The sequence below is a fragment of the Artibeus jamaicensis genome, unplaced genomic scaffold (assembly GCF_021234435.1).
Source record: "Artibeus jamaicensis isolate MK-2021 breed Jamaican fruit bat unplaced genomic scaffold, CSHL_Jam_final scaffold_369, whole genome shotgun sequence".
NCBI classification, from domain to species: Eukaryota; Metazoa; Chordata; class Mammalia; order Chiroptera; family Phyllostomidae; genus Artibeus; species Artibeus jamaicensis.
This window is the reverse complement of record NW_026522042.1, coordinates 27,342,528-27,365,010: the sequence shown is the minus strand read 5'-3', so window position 1 is coordinate 27,365,010 and position 22,483 is coordinate 27,342,528. Positions and strand designations below refer to the sequence as shown.

Sequence of the window (22,483 nt, the reverse complement as noted above, 5' to 3'; positions counted from 1 at the left end):
GTGGAATGGTAACGATGAAGGCAGAGCTGAAGAAAACATCTTTACAGCAGGTGAAACGCTCCGGGCTTCTGGATGTCTTTTAAAGAGCCTTTAAATGGGATTAATTTTAGGAAAGATCATAAGTACTGCATATATGTTATAATAGCATTTGAAAAATGCTTTCAAAACAATTTTTTGTTGTTCAAAACAGTACACATAAGGTAAAAGAAACAAAGTGATATTCTATGTTACTGTGAAAGAAAGATTATATTCTCCCTCAAGACTCCCCTAAGTAGATATTGTCATTGCAGATACAGTAATATAAAATATCATTCTTGTTTTCAAATACACGACTTCAAATTTACTTGTCCAATAGGTTTTCAATAATTTTAAAGATACTTTTTCTATTCATAATAAATAGACCACACTTACTTCTGAAATTTGCTTCTCTAGTTTCTTGCGTTGAGCACGGTGGACTAACAAAGCACATTAATAATACTAATCTGAAAGTCAATAATGTTAGATTATTAATAACTGAAGCTAACATTTTTAAATCAATTCTACAAAAGTGACTTTAGACACACACTCTTCCAGCTCTCTTGGTGCTCTCACGTGCTGGGAATTTTAGTTAAGAAAATGCAAAGGAAACAAAGTGGTGCCTTGTCTGAACAAACCCACCCTTCAGTACAGGGCACTGGCTTGAGGGCAATTCCTGCCTGTCTGCTTTTTGTAAATAAAGTTTTATTGGAACACAGCCTTGCCTGTTCCTTTATATATTGTCTATGGCTGCTTTTGTCTTATGAGGGAGGAGTTGTGTAGCTGTGACAGAAACTGCATGGCCCACAAAGCCTAAGTAATTTCTTGTTATAGAAAGATTTTTACCTGTATAAAAAGATTCTGCCCACCTCTGCTTTGGCATCGACCTGTTCTTTACACTTCTGAGTTACATGCTTGCATTGCCATGAGAACCCTAAATTGAGTATACAAAAATGCTCCAAGGTACACAGAAGGCGCTCAAAATATATTTAGATTTGGACTTAGATTCTAGTGTTTGAAATAGTAGAAATATTACCATACACATTTATTTCAATTTAAATAATATATGAACCTGCTTCTTTATTCATCTCATTGAGAAATGTTTCACAACATTTTGGATAATCTAAATAATCAAAATGAGTATCTTTGCTTATTTTCAGTCTCACAAAAATATTCTTTTTTAATTAAAATAATTACTGCTTCAGTTTTTAACAAGGACATTAAAGTGAAGTTAACATCGACCTAGAATTTTAGGATAACTTTGTAAAATGTCCCATTGAAGAGTGTGTGCCTGTTCTAAGTATATTGTGCAAACACACCAAAATAAAACGGGTCTTTTCATTCCCAAATCCTGACTTGGAAATGTTGTACCAACGCCTGAAAGTTGAGGTTAGCAAATGTTTTGAAATATGGTTGATATGTTGTGCTGTAAACATACTTCCTGTAAAAATTAAACAGTAAAAGAAAGACTTCTGTATGTTTATATGCAATAAATTTGAAAGAATGTAAATTAAAGGTATTTAGTGACAATAAAATTATTTTTTACTGTTTCCTAACAGAAAAGTTGTCAGAAGGGGAAAATTTTTTTAAAAAGTGTGAAGGTCTAATTTAATATCTCACAAGTGAAAGGTTGGAAAAGAAGACTGGATCCAAGATAACTCTTTACTGGGCTTTTCTCTCCTTTCCTTTCTCATTAATTCATTAATTAGTGTAACCAATTCAGAATCACTCACGGACAGATGTTTCCTAGTTCACATTCATTCCACCTTTCCAGGCTGGTTCCATCTGTGCTGCACATTCCAAGGAACTTACCAAAATGTCTGACCCATACCTCTGAACTTCCTCTCTTACTTTCTCTCCACAACCTGCAGTGCTTCCTGAACTCCTAAGTACTACAGTGGATCTCTGATCTCGAACAGCTTTACCTCTTCTGTCTGGACAGGGACTTGGCAAAGTGGATATAATGTGGCAGAACTTCTTTTGGAGGTGAATTCAGGAAACTGGAAGCAGGGGGCCCTCAAAACTTTGAATTTTGGTTAGATTATATGGACAATGGAGATGAGCTGGAGTCTAGAATCCGTAGCCTGTGGAGACATTTGAGATAAAGGCCAGCATGTCTGGCAGGAGTCAAAAGTGGGAACCAACTGAGAACTCCGCCTCTGTCTTGCTACACACATGCACATGCACACACACACACACACACACACACACACACAGACACCATTAGTTCTGGCCAAAGCAAAAGAGAAAAGTGAGCATATTTAGACATTCTTGGTGAACAAGTGAGATATGAGTGTTTTGCTCAAATTTCTCTTTACTCTTTTCGGTTTCTGCTACAGTCATTTAAGGCATGCCCAAACATTCCTTTCAAATGGTGGAACCCAATCCTTTGCCCCATGAGTAATTCACTTCTGACCAACAGAATATGGTGGAGGTACCTATGAGTAAGCAGCCCCCTGGGAGGGCCCATGTGGTGAGACACCGGGGCCTCCCCCCAACAGCCACATGAGGGCAGTGAACGCTCCAGGCCCAGTCCAGCCTTAGACGATGGCAGATTCATGAGGGGCCCAGAATCTGCTGCTCCTGAGCTCCTGAAACTCAAACTGGATGGTGTAAATGTTTGTTGTCTTAAGCTGCAAAAATTTGGGGTTATTTTTTTGATGCAGCAACAGTAGTTAATGTCCCTTCCCTTCCCTCTATACTTCCCTGTCTCTTTTTCCCCCCTGTCCTTCTCTCTCTCCCCTCACCGTTCCCTTTGTCTCCTGGGCTCACTCTCCCCAGCCCCCGCAACACTTCCCTCCCCCCAAGTTTCTCCTCTCATTCCAAGTTAGACCCACTTGTTCTCTTATTCCCTACAGATCTCTTATGCCCTCACTGAAGTCTATTCTGAGTCCAGAAGATACAGGAAGGAGGATCCAGCTCAACTTTGTAACTAAATTTAAAATGAATTTTAATTTAGATTGCAAATACTTGACTTTTAAAAATGTATCCTTCTTCATGTTTGAAACTTACAAATGGCTAAACACTTTAATTTGGAATAATTCTTTATTAGTTGTATTAGTTTCCTATTGCTGCTGTAACAAGTTACCACAAGCGTAGTGGATTAAAACAACACAGATTTCTTATTGTACAGTTCTGGAGGTCTGAGTCTACAATGGATGGCAGGTCTGCGCTCTAAGGGAGAATTCCCCTGCTTTCTTAAGGTTCTGAAGGCTGCCTGGGTCCCTTGTCTTGAGGCTGATGTCACTCTGAGTTCAGCCTCCATTATCACATCTCCTTCCCTGACTCTGCCCTGTTACAAGGATACTTAGGATTCCATTGAGACCACCTAGATCATCCAGGACAATCTCCCCATCTTGAGACCCTTCACTCAATCCCATGTACAAAGTCCTTTTTACTATGTGAGATAACATTCACAGGATCTGAAAATTAGGACATCCTTGGGAGGCTATTATTCAGTCTACCACACATCCCATTAAAATATTCTGTTATGCTTAAAATAAAATTAAACTTCCAATTGTAGCTTCCTGATAAAGCCTTCCCCACACCTCTAATTTTTAAAAAATATTATGTATCTTTAAAAATATTTTATTTATTATTTAGAGAGCAAGAGAGAAAGAAAAACCTGAATGTGTGGTTGCCTTTTATACACCCCCCTACTGGGGGCCTGGCCAGCAACCCAGGCATGTGCCCTGACTGGGAATCAAACTGGTGACCCTTAGATTAGCAGGCTGGCACTCAACTACTGAGCCACACCAGTCAGGGCTAAACCTCTAAATTCACCTTCAAGCAGATCCTCTGTTATCCATTTGTTCACCCTGTGCATTTTAAGGACCTACTGTGTGCTGGGTTCTGTTTGATCCAGTGGACACTTTAGTGGATGTCCCCATGGGCCTTGCATTACCGTAACTCTGATCATTATGCTCTGGCCAACATGGACTTATTTCTTCTTCTTGAACACACAGCTCATTTGTAACTCGGGTCTCTTGGACTTGCTGCTTTCTGTCTGGCACATTCTGTTCCAGGACATTCCAATGTCAATCCTTCTTTCTTCTCCCTGGGGACCTTAAATGTGACAAATTCAGAGAAGTTTCTCTGGATCAGTCTAAACTACCTTCCCAGACACTTGCTACTGATCTGTTATTTTAATTTTCAGCAGACCTCATCACTTATCATGTGTTTCCTTTGCGTTTTCACTCCTTGATTTTTCTGTCATTTGCTCACTGTTCTTCCTCACAATGTCCAGTCAGGAAATGAAGGCAAGGACCTTGTCCGAGGGCTCACAGCACACAGAGCACACATAGCACACAGAGCACATACAGCACACACACAGCACACACAACACACTCTGACATATACTGTGTGCTCACCAAATAGACACTAAATAAATGCAAAAATTATAAACGGATAACATGGCCCTTATAGGGTGTCATGTGCTCCTAGCATCACACATTCTTGAAGTGTTATAGTGCTAGCAAGATGAAGTAATAGCCTGAAAGAATAAAACAGAAGATGCAAGATGTAATGTTACAAATAATAAATCCAAATGAGCATACAAAAATGTCATTTCAGTAGGATGGTTATAACCCTAGACTCTACAGAAATTCTACATTTAGCTAGTAGAGAAAAATTAATATCACTAGAACACATTCATTAATTTAGCATTAGAAGGTATATCTCCAGTGTTTCATTGAGGTAATTTTCTCATATTAACTCCCTAATAATTCAAATTAGCCAAGGCAATACAAAAATCCAATTCATGGAATAAAGCGAATTCACAGTGGTATTCAGCAGCCATAACAAGCTACTCCATTTATTCTTATCTGAAAATACCATAAAAATGTTTTAGCATTTTGGTTGGCATTCGCTAGCAATTTTTAATTAACTTGATAAAAATATACTGGTTTCTTCCAGATTACAATCTCTAATAAAATTGTTTTATAGCACCTTTCCTTAAATTATATATGTTCAATAACTTTCCTTTATCAGTATTAAGTTATTACTGCTTCAAAATATAATTTTGACAGTAGGTTTAGTTCAGAAGATATTTAAATAATTAATTATGTATACTAAATATATTTCAAATATAGTTTATTTTTATTTCAGGCACGGGATGGCTCTTTTCCTCAAGATTATCCATATTCATGAGCAGTAATTGGTTCATTAAAATTTCTTTAATAAAATCCTAATTATATTCAATGGCTCCTTTACTTTGTTTTAGTAGAGGATGATTGTGTTTTTTTTCTTTTTCTAAAAGAGATGTAGATTATCATGAAAAGAAGAAACTCAGATTGACAAAAGAAACTATTTTAATAATTGCAAGTCTTACATCATGATAAAATCAAACATTGCCCGTGGCTATGCAAGACTTTCCTATGACCCCTTCAGTTGCTATTAATCTTTAGACCTAAAACTAAATCCCTGAACATGGTAAAGCTCAAACCAAAGAAGAGTTGGGCTGAATTAACTTCAAATGAATGCTTTGAAAATTTTTTTAATTAATTAAAAATTAACCTAATGAATAGATGAAGATTTATTTTAAACAAATCTGTCATTTATCTTATTCTGATAGTGGAAATTTGTGTACCTGGGGAGAGGAGAGAAGAATGGAGGCAAACAAGTTGATTTTTTTAAAAAAATCCAGGACAGCCCTGGTTGGGGTTGGAATGGAATGGGGTCAGTGGGATGCTCATCACCACCTTATCCGTCCTCACCCATTCCTAGTCATAGGTGGGAAGAGGGTGGCTGATCAAAATCTGGAGGCCCAGGACACCATGAACTCATGCAGAATGCATGTGTGCACATTAGAGTGCAGTGTGTACACACATGTACAAGTTTTTGTGAGTGCATGTAAGCACGTATGTCCACACAGGCATATATGCAAATGTGTTCACAAGTATATGTATATACACATGTAAATGTGTACCTGTGTGCACAGTCATGTGTACATCAGTGTGTGTATATGTATATTTGAGTGTATAACATAAACATTGCCGACTTGTCCCTGAGAAGTCATGACCCTGAGTATGTTTGTAAATTATGATTGTTTTTTGAATTCTTCTAGATAGTATGTGTGATAACTTCAAAAAGATTCATACACCACACTGATTTAATGTTTTTAAGAATAAAAATATTAATTTTTTTTCAATGCGTGGTTGCCTTGCACACGTCCCCTACTGGGAATCTGGCCGGCAACCCAGGTATGTGCCCTGACTGAGAATCAAATCGGTGACCCTTTGGTTTGCAGGCCAGTGCTCATTTCGCTGGAGTCACACCAGCCAGGGCTAAAAATGTTGATTTGACTTGATGCTAAAGTTTACCAAAATGTTCATATAATAATGAGTAGTTCAAAACAAAATCAACAAGTAGAACTATATAAAATTAAAAAGCTCCTGCCCTGTAAAAGAATCAACCAACAGAATGAAAAGGCAACCTGTGGAATGGGAGAAATATTCACATACCATAGATGGGATAAAGGGTTATCATCAAAATGTATAAGATACTGATAAAACTAAAAAAAAATAACAACAATCTGATTAAAAATGGGTAAAGGAACTGAATAGACATCTTTCCAAAAATATACCTAAATAGCCAACAGGTACATAAATAGATGCTCCACATCACTGATCATCAGGTAAATGCAAATCAAGGCCACAGTGAGATTTCACCTTACACCTGTTAGAATCACCATGATCAAAAAGACAGAAATAACAAGTGTTGGCCCAGATGGAGAAAAGGGAATGCTTGTGCATTGCTGGTGGGAAAGTAAACTGGTTTTGGCCACTATGGAAAACAGTATGGAGTGTCCTCAAAAAAATTAAACATAGAACTACTGCATGATCTGGCAATTCCACTCCTGGGTATTTATCCAAAGGAAATAAAACAACATAACAAAAAGGTATCTGCACTTCTGTGTTCACTGAGACATATTCACAATAGCCAAATAAAGAAATAACCTCAGTGTTAATTAATAATGAATTGATAATGAATATATGATATGCATATATGTTTGTGTATATGCATATATATATGTGTATATATGTAGATATGTGTGTGTATACATATGGTCTGTTCACAAAGTACTATGAAAAATAGAGAGATTTATTGAAGAAGCTACAAGATACAAGAAACAGTGTACCTAGGACAATGGCACATTGGTCCCCTTCAAAGCAGGCACCTGAGGGCCTCAAACAGTTCCAATCACCATCAGCTGCCCTGTCATATTTTCCTGAATCTCACCATAGGTCTGAAATCTCTTCCCTTTTAAAGGTGGTTTTAGTTCTGGGAAAACCAGAAATCATAGGACACCAACTCTGGGCTGAGTCACCTGAGTGGTTTACTGTTTCACCAAAAACTCTGTAGGAGACATATATGAGCAGGCGCATTGTTGTGTGAAGCTGCCAATCACCAATTGCCCAGAGCTGTGGCATTCTGAATCATCCAAATAGTTTCCACAGAGCAATGTTCAAGCTTAATGCAAAATCTGATGCAAATTCGATGCTCTACTCACTCCATCATTTTGACTATGACAGCCACACAGTACACATGCTTGCTCAACAGCATCTACCATGCCCACTGACTAGTACGATAAAGTCATTATTGTTCACACATGTGCATTTCAGTCCACTCTCCTTGGCTGCCAGGTTACATTAATGTCATATAAACCATTCTCATTATATTAACAATGATTGGGCTTTTCCAGACAGTCCTGATGTATATATGCAGTGGAGTACCATCCAGTCATGGGGTAGAAGGAAACCCTGCCATTTGACAGTGTGTCAAATGATGCACTGTCATGTGACATGTGACAACATGAACGGTCACAGAGAATATTCTGCTGAGTTAGAGAAAGACTAACACTGTACAATATTACTTGCATGTGGAATCAAAGAAGGCAAACTCATAATATGAGTAGAGTGCTGGTTACCAGGGGCTAGGGTTTGGGGTAGGAGAACTGGGGAGCTGCTGTTTAAGGGTGAAAACTTGCAACTAGCGGATAAATAAGCTCTGGAGAGCTACTGCACAGCATAGGTATTATGGTGAACAATACTGCATTGTAAACCACCAAGAGACCAGATCTCAATTGTCCTCACCACAGAGAAGAAATGATAATTGGCTTGATTGTGATAGAGATGTTAATTAATGCTATGGTGATAATCAAACTGCAATATATAAATTGTCACATATAAATATAAGCATTGTCTGTCTCACACAATATTATAGGTCAGTTATATCAAAATGAAAAATAAAAGTTATTTTGTAAAAAGAGCACTGTGTGCTTGTTTCTTTGAGAAGAATGTTACTTTAGAGAAGGGTGTGGTAGCCACTCTCAGTGCACATACAGGTGCTTGAAAACACTTGTGAAGGTGGTTATGAATACTCAAAAAAGAATTTTATTATAACACTTAGTGGCTTGCCTCATAGGAATTTAAAAAATAATGTAGGTATTATTATTTCAAAAAACTCAGATCAGATGTGAATATTGTGGCAGAGCCTTAATGAATTTTATCAATAGAATATGAGCATTTCTAGGATGTATGTGGGGAAAATAAATTCTATGTTAAAATTTGAAGCTTTGTCTTACTTTTGTAAGCCTTCCCTCAAGAGCAATTCATTCATTGAGAATAAGTGATCCTGTCACCCAATTTAAAATAAATCTAAATGAGGACCACTATGAAAACTAATTTCAAAACATTCAAAGAACGAGCTGACCAGAGCAAATGAGCTCTGAGTTCCTAGCTTTAATATCCCAGAAGAGAAAGCTGCAGTGACCCTGGCACTCAGGCGAAGGTTAATCCTTTTAGCATCTGACTCACTGAATCCTCCTCATTGAGAGTCTCACCGAGATGGTTATGGGATGAAAGTGCTTCAGGCTGATAAATGTGAGGGGCGAGCCAGAGAAGAATTGGATTGTCATAGCCAATAACTATAAGCTGTCACCCTGCTTTGCTGCTTACAGCTTCCGGTCCAGGCATAGATTCCTTATAAAACGATCACATATACATACAGGCTGGGGATTAGGCAGAATTATTGTTGCTCATTTTCAAAATATGAACAGAAGTTGGTTAACTCCAGAATGGATGAGAAGTGAGCTGTTCTCTGGATTAGAAAGCAAATCAGATCTTTAATACACGCCTGGTGAATTCTGGTTTACTGGTGATTAAATCTACCTGGGGCCCCAGAAGACATTTGAACTCTTAAAGTTCTTACACAGCTTTGTTACAAGACATAGTCAGCAAGGTTGAGACGCCGCCTTGTTCCAAAGCCCACACTGATCCTGCCACTCTCCAATATTCAAATTTTAGCAGAGGAACAAACATTAGAAGTGTAGACAGCACTGGTAGAGATTAGTATTAGCGAAAGGCCATATTCACTTACATTTTTTATTAGAACTTTAAAAATGATCTTCACTGTTGTTTTTAGGGCATGAGTGAATTTGTTAAAACTAGGTAATTTTATAGAGAAAAGATGATGACTAATTTTTTTTTGGAAGAAAGAATCAAACTGAAGTGTTTCTGATCCCTCTTTCCATTCTGAGTTGAAGTGTGCAGATTCTAGTTTCATTAGAATCCTTTTACTAAATGTTTACAATGAAGGCTATCAGGCCAGATTCCAGTTCTGAGAAACAAGGCTTGTCTCCAGTTGGGGCAGGGCAATGCAGCTCTTATCCAAGAGGGGAAGGTCATCTCATGGTAATTTTTTTAAAAAGTAAATTGTATTAAAAGTCAAAACACTCATGGACATGGACAACAGTGTGGCTGGTGATTGCTGGGGGACGGGGAGTAGAGGGAGGTGGTGAAGAGCAGAGGGGGGATAAATGGTGATGGAGGGAGTCTTGACTTGGGATGGTGAACACACAATTCGGTGTGCAGATGATGTGTCGTAGAATTGTGCACCAGAAACCTGAATGATTTTGTTAACCAGTGTCACCCCAATACATTCAAAAAGGAAAAAAAATAAAGTCATGAGAAAATAGAAACAATCAATTTGCATGTGAAGGGTACCAGAATCTGCCATCCCCAAAATATGCCTCTTTGGCTTACAGATAATTTTGAGTTGAAGGTCATGAGCACCAACAGGGCACAAGTTGTCCTTTTTGTAAAGAAAACTTTCATTTGTAGGGTGTCTCTCTCTCCAATGTAAATCTGCATAACAAAGCTTACTAAACAACCTTTGTTTATCATACTTCTCCTAGGCACCTTCTCATAACTTGCCTTAGATGGTATATAAGCCTAAAGTCAGACACCTCTTTGGGTCACTCATCACTGGGTGCTCCCTGGTGTATGAGCAATGTACATGTGAATATACTTCTGTTTTTTTCTCATGTTAGTTAGTCCTTTGTCTGTCTGAATTACAGGACCACAGCTGGAGAACCTTCTGAGTTGTTGATTTCGGAGAGTAACCATCTGTGAAAGTCATGGGTTCATGTTTTGATCACAGCATTGTATAAACGGACTGTAGAATTCTGTATTTCTCAATTCCCAAGAGATAACAGTTAGGAATATAAAATTGGATTTGCTTGGTAGTGTAGTCTGCCTCAATGACCTTGGAAATTCCAGAACCTTGAAAAATGTCACCAAAGCACTCAGATTGATTTTTATAATATCTAGAAACTCTTCCTAAAAGTGACTGCAGTTAAAGAGTATGTCTTCTTATCTGAAAATTGCCATATTCTTGTTTGTGCTAATAAAAATAATTGCTTATATCTTGGTTGTGTTTCTCTATAGTTTTGTGCCTCCCAAATTACATGTGTTAAATAAAGTAACTTAAGTTTGTCCCTTTCATAAATGATGGTGGGAGCAGGGAGAGGGGAGGGAAAAAGAGGAGAGGTAGAGAGAGATTCAAAGAAAAACATCCCTATTATTTGATGATTTAAACACAAACCCATGGGAGCTGAAACCACAATAATTTCTTGCCCTGCATTAAATGATCCTGGGACAGACTAATTGAACTGTTTGCTCCAGGAAACACCTGTCTCTGAAGTTCAGACTACATTAATCAGCTTGATTACCAAAAGTAACAATTTGCTTATCAAAAGGCATTTCAAGCTGCCTGCCTCACTGTGTCATGGGTCCAAAGCTGGTTGTTAGAAACTCTACTCCATCTCAGTTGTTTCCTACATTTTACTACTACCCACCTTAACATCACTTAGCCAGGGTCCCACGGCCTTCTAAATACCCTACCCAGTTTCCCCTCCAACACTACTGATTCTTTCAAGGTAGCATTCTCACTTACTTCAGTAAGTCTAATAAACTTAGCTAGATCTACAGTTTTCTTTCTGGTGATCTTTGAGGGAGCTGACAGTTGACCAGCCTTGTGAATTACTGAAAAATGAGTCAATAACTAACTTCATCTTTGGTAAACACAGAGCCTGGCAAATGCTTGAACCTGCATAGCATCCATTAACCATAATTGTGACTTTGTGTGAGCAATAATGGGTGTTAAGCTGTTTGCAGCTCTAGTAAGTAACTATAACCCAGAAGTAACACACCCCAGACACTTCTTGCAGGGCCCGGGCTGCCCTCTTAATGGCCCTACAGTGAGGAGGTACATTGTGTAACCTTGCATGAAGACAGAGAAGGCTCCCCTCAAAGGTGAGATCATGTGATATTTCACTGCCTGGCTTATTTCACTCAGCATAATGCTCTCTAGTTCCATCCACGCTGTTGTGAAGGGTAGGAGCTCCTTCTTTCTTTCTGCTGCATAGTATTCCATTGTGTAAATGTACCACAGTTTTTTTGATCCACTCATTCACTGATGAAAACCTAGGCTGTTTCTGGGGGTGGGAGATGTAGGGAAGAGCAGCAGGGAAAATGGTGGGAAAACTGTAATTGAACAGTAAAAAAAAAAAGATAGCAACGGCTATCACCTTGGGGGTTTCTCATCCTGCAGGTAGCACATCCTCCTGAGGGAGTCCTCCTGAGGACTCAAATTGAATTTGTGGGACCACTCTTAGCTAAGAATTCTTGGAAAGGAGACAGTTGGGGACAATCTTCCATCCTGGGGCCATTTTAAAGTGTACCCTTGGTTCCAATGGCTCTCAAAGCAAAGCAGCCTTAATGACGATGAGGTGACAGAGTGAGAAGTGTGACTGTGGGTTATCAGGGGCTGAGGTTCTACATCTGCTCTCCCCTAACCAGGGCTAAAATAAGTGCTCACTTAATGGATGATAATCAAATGAGTAAACAAATAAATAAATGATGTTGTTGGGTTAAGGATCTCAGATTTTCACTGGGCATACAAAATAAGATCATCATGGAAAAAACAAAAAATAATAGCTCAAAATACATAACTTTTGAGTTCTTGTACACTAGGGTCTCTGCTAATTACCTTGCATGTTTTAATCCATACAAACCTTCCACCAATTCCATTTTACAGTTAAGAAAACTGAGCCAGAGAAGTTGAGCCACTCATGCAATGGCATCGCATTTGTAGGTGAAAATGAAGATCAGGCAGGAGTCTCACCACGACACATGTGAACAATTGAACAAATGTCAGGCACATGAATTTGCTACTTGAAATTGGAGAGAGGGGATGGGGCTGGTAGTGCTTTGAAACAGCACAGATGAGCACAAGAGAAGGTTCTGCTTTTCATCTTTTGCCAGTTTCTTTTTAGCCTCAGGTCAGGTAGCTTGGGCAACTTCAAGAAGTCATTTGAGTTCACAGAATGAAGAACATTCAGTTTTGAAACAACTTTCACAAATAATTTTTCTGGCAAACACTTAATTCTGCTGACCTCTATTTTTTAAAAATATACAAACATGGAAAACACTGAACAAAAACCAGACAGAGAGGCAGGGTAATTTTAAAACTAAATTTCTTCCTCTATCCACCACGCTAATTTGAAAACTAGGTCTTATTTTCAGTTAAATTGAAATTGTCTAATACTGCTGCTCCACCATAATAATAGCAATGATAATCATAACCCTCATTTATTGAGCCATTACTATGCCACATGCACTGTTTTATTAAATCCTTTCTCCAATTCTGGGAGAGAGGCAGTGCTATTGATTTCACTTTATAGATTCAGAATTAAGATTTAAGAGGTTACAAAAATCTCCCAAGGACAGCTAACGAACAAGAGAGACACAGCTGGGACATAAATACAGTTTCTCTCAGGTTATTTTTCACAGAAAATATGATGGCAGTAGATAAGAACATGAAGACTCAACTATAATCTCTGCTGATCACTCTCAAATTTATATTTCTGAATTTCGTTTCCATAACTCCAAATCTGAACATCTGTTATTGCATATTTTCCTCCAGACAAATTTTCTTCCCCCTCATACTCCCCAAACTAATCTGCTACCCAGAGCAGAGATTTGAGGAACTTTCCTTTCTTTGTGCCATTTCTATGGTTTTAATTTTTCAGCATTCTGTGAGTGCCTATGAAAACAAAGTATTGCTAGGCACTGTGGGTAATATATAGTAAATTAAGCAGCATCTTCTCAGGGAGATAAAACATATATGTTTATAATCAGAAATAAAATTTACAGTTGGGTTGTTTTTGATAGAATTCACTAACTGTCAGAGAGGGTGTGTTGTGACATTCAGGTGACAAAAGGTCACCCAGGGAAGGGATCACAGAAGGGTACATGGAAGAAGAGGATCTTCAGTTGGCCCTTGAGGGAGGAGAATTAGCCAGAAAATAGGACTGAGGCATCGAGGTATGGAGAGAGCGACCAAAGTCTTGCAGATATGAATAGGTAATGGGTGATACTGTTAATGTCCATGGGTCCAGCTGTAGAGTAAATGCCCCCTAAAATGTTAACTGAATAAAAATACATTTCTCAACAATCAAATGGACAGTTATTGTTTGGACAATCGTTGTCTCACATTAGAATGGTAGTTATCTTATTGGCCGTGGGGAAATTAAGAAAACACCTGTGCACAGGCTTCGTTTCAGTAAATTCTGATGTGAGTGGTCTGTGGAGGCCCCTGCCACCAAGACTTTTTAAAAAAATAGGCAGAGTGAAGAACCAGTGGCAGTTACGACATCTCAGCCCAGGTAAACTTAAGTGAGTTCCTCAATGTCAGCTTCTCTACTGTGACTTCTTTCTGATGAACACAGAAAAACTATCTGTTAGGACTAAAGGGAAGTGCCCAGTGAGCTTCATAATTGGAGATCTTTGTGCTTTGATGTCATGACCCAACAACTTCACTCGGTCCTCTATGTGTTCATTTATGTGATTGTTCATCCATTCACTAGACACAATATTCATTGTCTAACAGGATTGCTTCCCTCCTAGTGTGAGCAAGCCATCTAAGAATTCATTTTAATCTTGGGTAATATAATTATGATGTGCCTTGGTGTGTTCCTCCTTGGGTTCACCTGCTTTGGGACTCTCTGAGCTTCCTGGATTTCCCGGAAGTCTATTGCCTTTGCCAGATTGGGGAAATTCTCCTTTATTAGTTGTTCAAGTAACTTTTCCATTTGTTGTTCTTCCTCTTCCCCTTCTGGTACCCCTAATAATTCAGATGTTGGAATATTTAAAGATGTTCTGGAGGTTCCTAAGCCTCTTCTCATTTTTTGAATTCTTGTTTTTTCATTCTTTTCTGTGTGTTTCTTTCTTCCTTCTGGTCCACTCCATTGACTTGAGTCCCAGTTTTCTTCCCATCACTACTGGTTCCCTAATTTCACTTAGTATAGCCTTCATTTTTTCATCTAATTTGCAACTAAAATCAAGCAATTCTGTGAGCATCCTGATCGCCAGTGCTTTGAACTGTGCATCTGATAAGTTGGCTATCTCTTCATTGCTTAGGTGTATTTTTTTCTGGAGCTTTGATCTATTCTCCCATTTGGGCCATTTTTTTTTGTCTTGTTGCACCTGTTGCACAGTGAGGGGTGGAGCCTTAGGTGTTCACATCATAATTATATTACCCAACATTAAAATGAAAGAGATAATCCTAGAAGCAGCAAGAGATAGGAGACAGTTGCCTACAAAGAAGTTCCCATCAGACTGTCAGCTGATTTCTCAAAAGAGAGCTTACAGGCAAGAAAGGGCTGGAAGAAAGTATTCCAAGTCATGAAATGCAAGGATCTACATCCAAGATTGCTCTATGCAGCAAACCTTTCATTTATAATGGAAGGGCAGATAAAGCACTTCTCAGATAAGGTCAAGTTAAAGGAGTTCATCATCACCAAGCCCTTATTACATGAAATGTTAAAACATAAAAAATATGAGCAGTAAAATGACAGCAAACTCACATTACTAACAACCACACCTAAAATAAAAACAAAAACAAACTAAGCCAACAACTAGAACAGGAACAGAGCCACAAAAATGAAGATCACATGGAGGGTTAGCAACAGGGGAGTGGGAGGAGAAGAGAGGGAAAAAGGTACAGAGAATAAGTAGCATAGATAGTAGGTAGAAAACAGACAGGAGGTGGGCAAGAACAGTATGGGAAATGGAGAAGCTAAAGAACTTAAGACACATGGACATGAAGTAAAGAGGGGGAATGTGGGTGGGATAGGGTGTGCAGGGTGGAGGGGAATGAAGGGGGGGATGGGGCAACTGTAATAGCATAATCAATAAGATCTATTTTAAAAATTCAATTCCACAGACCTGGGCGGATTTTGGCACAGTCCCTCTGCACAGCTGTGGACACAGTGGTAAAAGGACAGCAGTGGTCTCCAGCCCCGAGGAGCTTTAGTGGGGCCCCTGAGACCAGGTTGTCAAAAGCTCTGTAAAAGTCAAGTCAGGCAGAGAGAATATCCTATTTAGAAAAATGTGAGGGAGGTCTGTATAGCTAGACAGTGTTTGGGGTGGAGTACTAGGCATGGCGCTCTCTCCATCCATGCTTAGCTGAGTGTTCAGCAAGGACTAGATAGTTAAAGTGAGAACTTCAATAAGAGAGTGGGTTGTAGATACTCTTCCAGTTTCAGAGTCGAGAGAAACCTCTGTGCTTTTGTTTCTAGGTGTCTAGATAGGAAAATTGATGTTCCATTGTAAGTTCAAGGCATCTGATTTTCAGTGTCCTATCAGTTCCCTATCTACCACACCAGGATGTCTAATACCATCTACAATGAGGACTCCCATTGTGCTTGAAAAAAATCTGTACCCTGTGCTGAATCTTCTAGGCACCTAAGCCCTCCAGCTTTCAGTTGGGTTCAGCCAAGGGAAGGATCAGTGGGAGTTGAGACAGCAGGAGGAGAGAGTGGGGGTGCTTCTGCTCCCCACAATCCACATTAGTCATGCCTGTCGGGATGATACCCTCTGTGGTTAGAGCACATGCTCTCCATTCATCCACATCTCTTGGGCTCTGGAAATATCATTTCCTTCCACTCTTTCCACTAATCAGTCACCAGCCACCTCACCATGCATGTTCAGTCCCTTATCTCTGCCCACACCTTGGGAAAGAGGCCCTTCATTAAAAGCTCTCCTGAATCTTAGCTGAGTGTGCCTTATGTGTCCTTCTGAAACCCTGAATAGGGTGCATAAACAGGGGACACATGCTAAAAAGTTTCTGTTTTATCCACAACTAAAGTGGGACATCATTAAGTCATAATGTCATAACATGTTTTATATGTTATGCTCTTATAATGCTTCATTCCTTCCTGGCACACTCACAGCTAAAAAATAAGGTGCAAGACAAATTCCCAATTGGTCACCCAACCACAAGGGTAACTTTTAAAAATCTTTTCAAAAAATTACTATGAAATTTGCCTAACATGAAATTAACCTGTTAACATGTGCAGTACATTTACAATGTTGTGCATCCATCACCTCTATCTAGTTCCAAAATGTTTCCATCCCCCCAAAAGGACGGTTGGCTTTTAAAGACATCAGTCTGAAAGCTTTCAGCAGAAAATGGGCTGAAATGAGGTCAGAAGTTAGCAGACCAGTGGGAAGGCTACTTCCGAATTCCAGGGGAGAAATAATCCGGTCAGCAGAGCTGGAAGTGGCAGAAGGGCTAGAGGCAGGGTGGGGGCACATGGGAAAGCTCTCGCCTTGAACAACAGGGGTGAGACGGCCTGGAGGGCGATGTGCCTTGTAGTGCGGGATATGTTAACTTGGCAGTGCGGTGAGGCAGCCCATGGAGATGTCAAGAGGCAGCTGGGTGTACGAGTCTGGAGCACAGACCAGAGATATAAATTTAGAGCCCTCCACATGGAAGTTAAAGCTGCAGGACTGTTTGAAAGTCACAGCAATAGAGTTTAAATAGAGATTCAAATGCCCAGGGCTGGTCTTAAGCATGCCTACATCTAGAGTCTGGTGCTGAAGGCAGTTTGGCATAAAGAAGAAAAGCACTATAAACATTTTAGCCTTGGGAAACATGACTCCTTTTGAGTTTGAAAGGAGGCCTCTTCTGTTAGTTGCTGAAGTGTCTTTTTTTTTAATATCACAGGTAATCTGAATGTTCAAGTTCTCTTTTTATTATGGGCATGAATAAAAAACTGAACCACAGGTCTCGTTTAAAAGCATCTGTTTTAGGCCCGCCATTGGGTTGACTGAGGACAAATGAAAACGAGTTATTCAGTTGATCATTATGGCATGTGTTCAGTGACTACAAGCAGAACAAACGACATGAAGGAACAAAATCACTTAGTTTAGGTATTTCCTGAATCAAAGCCATGGCAGCACAACCAGAGTATGGCGACGTGTGCATAGTGACAGGGCCCCGATTATGACTGGAATGCAAAGTGTAATAGGATTTTCGGAAAACAATTTAGGAAAAAGTGACAGTCTTACTTATTTAAATGCTATGTGACATTTGGCATTATTTATTCCGGTAAAATTACAGAATTGATACGATGACTTTTAGAAATACTGTTGAATGTGCTGAACACGTGTAATGCATTTATCTGTTGACTAACCCTTAGGTTAGTATAAAAAATACATTGTTTTCTGAGAACCGAAGGCAATTTCACTGAGTCATTCTGTCAACACTGGAAGTTCTATGCTTTGTCTGTTTCAAATCACATTTCTGAATGTGTCTATTCTTGACACTAGCAATTTCTCCATATGAATACGTAGCATATAAAATTCCCTTTTACATGATAGTTAAATTTTATCAACTGCATGTTCCCCCCAAATGCATGTTTTGATATATATTTTAAGTTTTCTAAGATAATAATAGTGTTATATTTTCTGATTATAGTATTAACACATGGTAACCTTAAAATCATCGGTCTGTTAAAAAGGGACAAAGGATAAAGTAAAAAATAATCTGCCTAGAGGTAATCAGATTTAGGGGAAAATGCTTATGCATATTCCTATGCTTATCATATTACTCACACGTGTCACTTTATAGAAACAGAACCACAGCTCACATGCTAGTTAACTTGATTTTTGCATTCAACATATGTCATAGCCATATTTGGGTATCAACAAATGTGTAGCTGCATCTTAATTTTTAATGTCTGGTAGTGTTCTATTTGATGGACCATTTTCTTCCAACTGTATGTATACTGATGGACATTGAAGTTGTTTTCATTTATTTATTTTTGCTGACAATGGCTGTTAATTGTGATTTTTAAATGCTTTCTATATATATTAGCTTGTTTGCTCTGAAGATTCTTTTAATAGCTCCTCACTACACATTCCTAAAACCCAAGTTGCTGGATAAAGAGTTTGCATGTTTAAAATTTATTTTAGAGAGGGAGAAAGGAAAGAAGGAAGGGGGCGGGGGGAGAGAGAGAGACAGACAGACATTGATTTGTTATTTACGCATTCATTGGTTGATTCTTATATTTGCCCTGACCTGGGGTCAAACCTGCAACCTCAGCATATCAGGATGACTCTCTAATCAGCTGGGCTACCTGGCCAGGGCCAAGAGCTTCCACACTGCAAACAGGAAGGCGCACTGCCAGATGCTCTCCAGGAAGGCTGGACGCCTGACCCTGTCACCAGCAGGGCCTGTTTGGCGGCCCCTGCCTGGCTCTGCGTGCCAGCAATTACTTTCATCTTTAGAGACCTAATCCCAAGCACCCTGTCTCCTTCCTGTTGGCATTCTTCTTAATTAAACTTCTTATGAGCACACTAGCTGCCTGCATGTTGTTTTCTGAAATGGCAGTTCATATTTCTTGTTATTTTATTTCTCAGTTGGTCCATGCATGGGACTAAACCCATAAATAACACTATTAAAAGGTGCAAAGTTGTGAAGACCCTGAAGAATTAAGAAGGCATCAGAAGTAGTATTGATGCTTACAAACATTATTTGTCTTATTTCTAATCTTTACTATTTGTAACCCTTAGTCTATTGACCCTAACATTTCCATTTTTAAAAGATAATTTTATTTATTTATTTTTAGAGAGAGGGGAAGGGAGACAGAAAGAGAAGGAGAAAAACATCAGTGTGAGAGAGAAATCTCAATCAGTGGCCTCTTATACATGCCCTGCTTGGGGACTGAACCTGTAACCCAGGCATGTGCCCTGACTGGGAATCGAACTGATGACATTTTTCTGAGCCACACCAGTCAGGTTTCACTTTTTAAAAATTGAGTTTATTGGGGTAACATTGGTTAACGAAACCATACAGGTTTCAAGTGTACAGCTCATCACAACACCATCGGCAATGCACACTGCACGGGCGCCCATCGCCCAGAGTGAGGTCTCTTTCCACCCCCATTCATCCTCCCTGGGTCCTATTTCAGCTCCTCCCACCCTTCTTTTCCTCTAGCTGTCACCATAGTGCTGTCTGTGTCTATGTGTATATGTATTTGCTTATTCCTTTCACCTTCTTTTTACCCAGTCTCCCAAGTCCCTTTCACTTTTAATGGCACTTTTTAATTCATTTGTTTTCTGTTACTAATTCTTCTTTTTAAAATTCAAGTGATGTTGTCTGTGTGATAGTTTTCAACTGACATGATTTTTCTACCTTGTGTCCTGGCAGGAACAAATTTAAACAATTATACCAGCATGTGTAAAGAGGCTTTGGGATCCTGTAGCCAACAGACATATGAGATCTGTCAGGAATAAGTCCAGCCATTGCTAATAAAAGGAGGATAGTTTGCATGACATCGATGTAACCTGGCAGCCAAGGAAAGTGGACTAGAATGTGCATAAATGAACAATGATGACTTCACTGTACTAGTCACTGGGGTTGATAGATGCTATTGAGTGAGAATGTGTACTGTGTGGCTGTCACATTCAAAATGACTGAGTGAGTAAAGCAATGAATCCACATCAAATTTTGCATGAAGCTCTTGCAGGGGTAGCTCAGTGGATTGAGTGCGGGCCTGCGAACCAAAGGGTCGCTGGTTTGATTCCCAGTCAAAGCACATGCCTGGGTTGCAGGCCAGGTCCCCAGTGGGGGGGGGGCATGAGAGGCAACCACGCATTAATGTTTCTCTCCCTCTTTTTTCCTTCCCTGCCTCTCTCTCTAAAGATAAATAAAATATTTTTAAAAATAAATACAAATAATTTTGCGTGAAGCTTGACCATTCCTCCATGGAAACTATTTGGATGATTCAGAAGGCCTCAGCTATGGCCAACTGGTGATTGGCAGCTTCATCACAGCAAGACACCCACTCATGCATCACATCTTATGCAGTTTGTGGTGAAACATCAAATCACCCACATTACTCAGCTGCCCTACAGCCCAATTTGGTGCCCTGTGACTTCTGGCTTTTCCCCAAACTAAAATCACCTTTGAAAGGGAAGAGATTTCAGACCATCATGAGATTCAAGAAAAATATGATGGGGCAGCTGATGGTGATTAGGAGAACTGTGAGATCCCCAGGTACCTACTTTGAAGGGGATTGAGACATCATTGTCCTTTGTACAATGTTTCTTGTCTCTTGTATCTTCTTTAATAAATGTCTCTAATTTTCATATTACATATTGGATACCTCTTGGACAGACCTCACATCCATTATTGACAATGGATATTAACATTTACCCACTATTTCAATGGCAGACACTATTATTCTCTGTTGCTAGAGTCTAAGGGTATAGAGCTCTAGATGTCCAATTGACTAAGCATATCCATTGAATTTTCAGGTTGAGGGCAGTAGCATTGGTGTGATCAAAAAGCAGGGTGAATTCACTCATGGAATAAGCTCCTACTTACCTATCTAGTAATTTCTATCTGTCTCCACACCACTCTGTGAAGCGCAACTCCAACAATGGGAACTCAGGACCAGTATTATCATAATTGGACTCTATTGTTATGACTCTGATTCATAATTTCTAGCTTGAAATACCACAATAACTTGACTGTTGTACCACCTCTGTTTATCCCAAACAATGCTAAAAATTCATGGTCTATTCAAGGATCTAAGTTACTGCTTATTTGACACTTGACTTTTATAACAGAAAAATTAATCAAGATACACACACAAATAAATGTACAAAATATATGCATCATAGATGCTTAAGAACAGCTTTTACCTATCATGTCCTGGGGACTAAAACAATATTTAGGGGAAGTGAGATTTTGAGGGCTATCATTTGTTTTGATTTTGCTCAGAGCTATTAGATATACAATATGCCCTCATTAAACTACATGATATTTACTATTCATGTTCATATGATCCATTTACATTTTGAAAAATATTTTGCAGAAAAAACCTTTGTAGTTTTTCAGATTGAGTTGTTCTTTTTTTTTTTTTTTTAAGATTTTATTTATTTATCTTTAGAGGGGAAGGGGGGAAGGAGAGAGGGAGAGAAACATCAATGTATGGTTGCCTTCTCTGCGTCCCCTGCTGGGAACTGGCCCGCAGGGAACCAGCCTGCAACCCAGGCATGTGCCCTGACTGGGAATTGAACTGTGATTGTGTGGTTCTCAGGCCCGTGCTCAATCCACTGAGCTACACCAGCCAGGATCAGATTGAGTTGTTCTTTATGGCCATAATTAGCTTTCTCAATTATTGCTTTGAATGAATTATGGTTTGTGATGATAAAACCATGTCATTAGATGGAAGTATCCTCAATTTCATTACAAGAACACATGCACCAATTAATCTGAAAACTATGTCACATTGTTTATATTATATATATGTGTGTGTGTAGTATACACACACACACAAACATTAATTCCTAGTAGCCACTAGTATGGTGCTGGTGATGCTGATAATGATGGTAATGGTGGTGGAGGTAGTGGAGGTGGTGGTGATACTGGTGGAGGTGGTGGTGAAGGTAATAAAGTAGAAAAGCAAGAGTTGAAAAACACAAAACTTGGCCTAGAATTAAAGCTGGGTTTATTTTGTTTGAGATGGAAGTGAGATTTCCCACTGCCCACTCCAATCCTTGGCACTCTACAGAGACATTAAGATACTGTCACCCTGGATAACTCACACAGTGAGCTCTCATGGTGAAACCAGAGACAAATGAACAGTCAGTGCACAGGAGTAAATCTGCCACAGTTCTAACCTTCCTCTCAGGAACCTGCAAGGAGGAAGTAACAGTGGTTATTAGCTGATATATCTGTGATATGCAGACATATATATGCAGCTCAACATGGGGGAGATTGGAATAGAGTTTCCAACAAATTAATCCCGGAGGGATTCATTGAGCTCCAA

The 22,483-nt window shown here is 39.2% G+C and overlaps 1 protein-coding gene across 1 annotated transcript in view; it reads right to left on the bottom strand.

The window, feature by feature from the left end:
- The window catches only part of CTNND2 (catenin delta 2), an 841,098-nt gene that overhangs the window by 162,065 nt on the left and 656,550 nt on the right, over nucleotides 1–22,483 (bottom strand). The window lies entirely within an intron of this gene.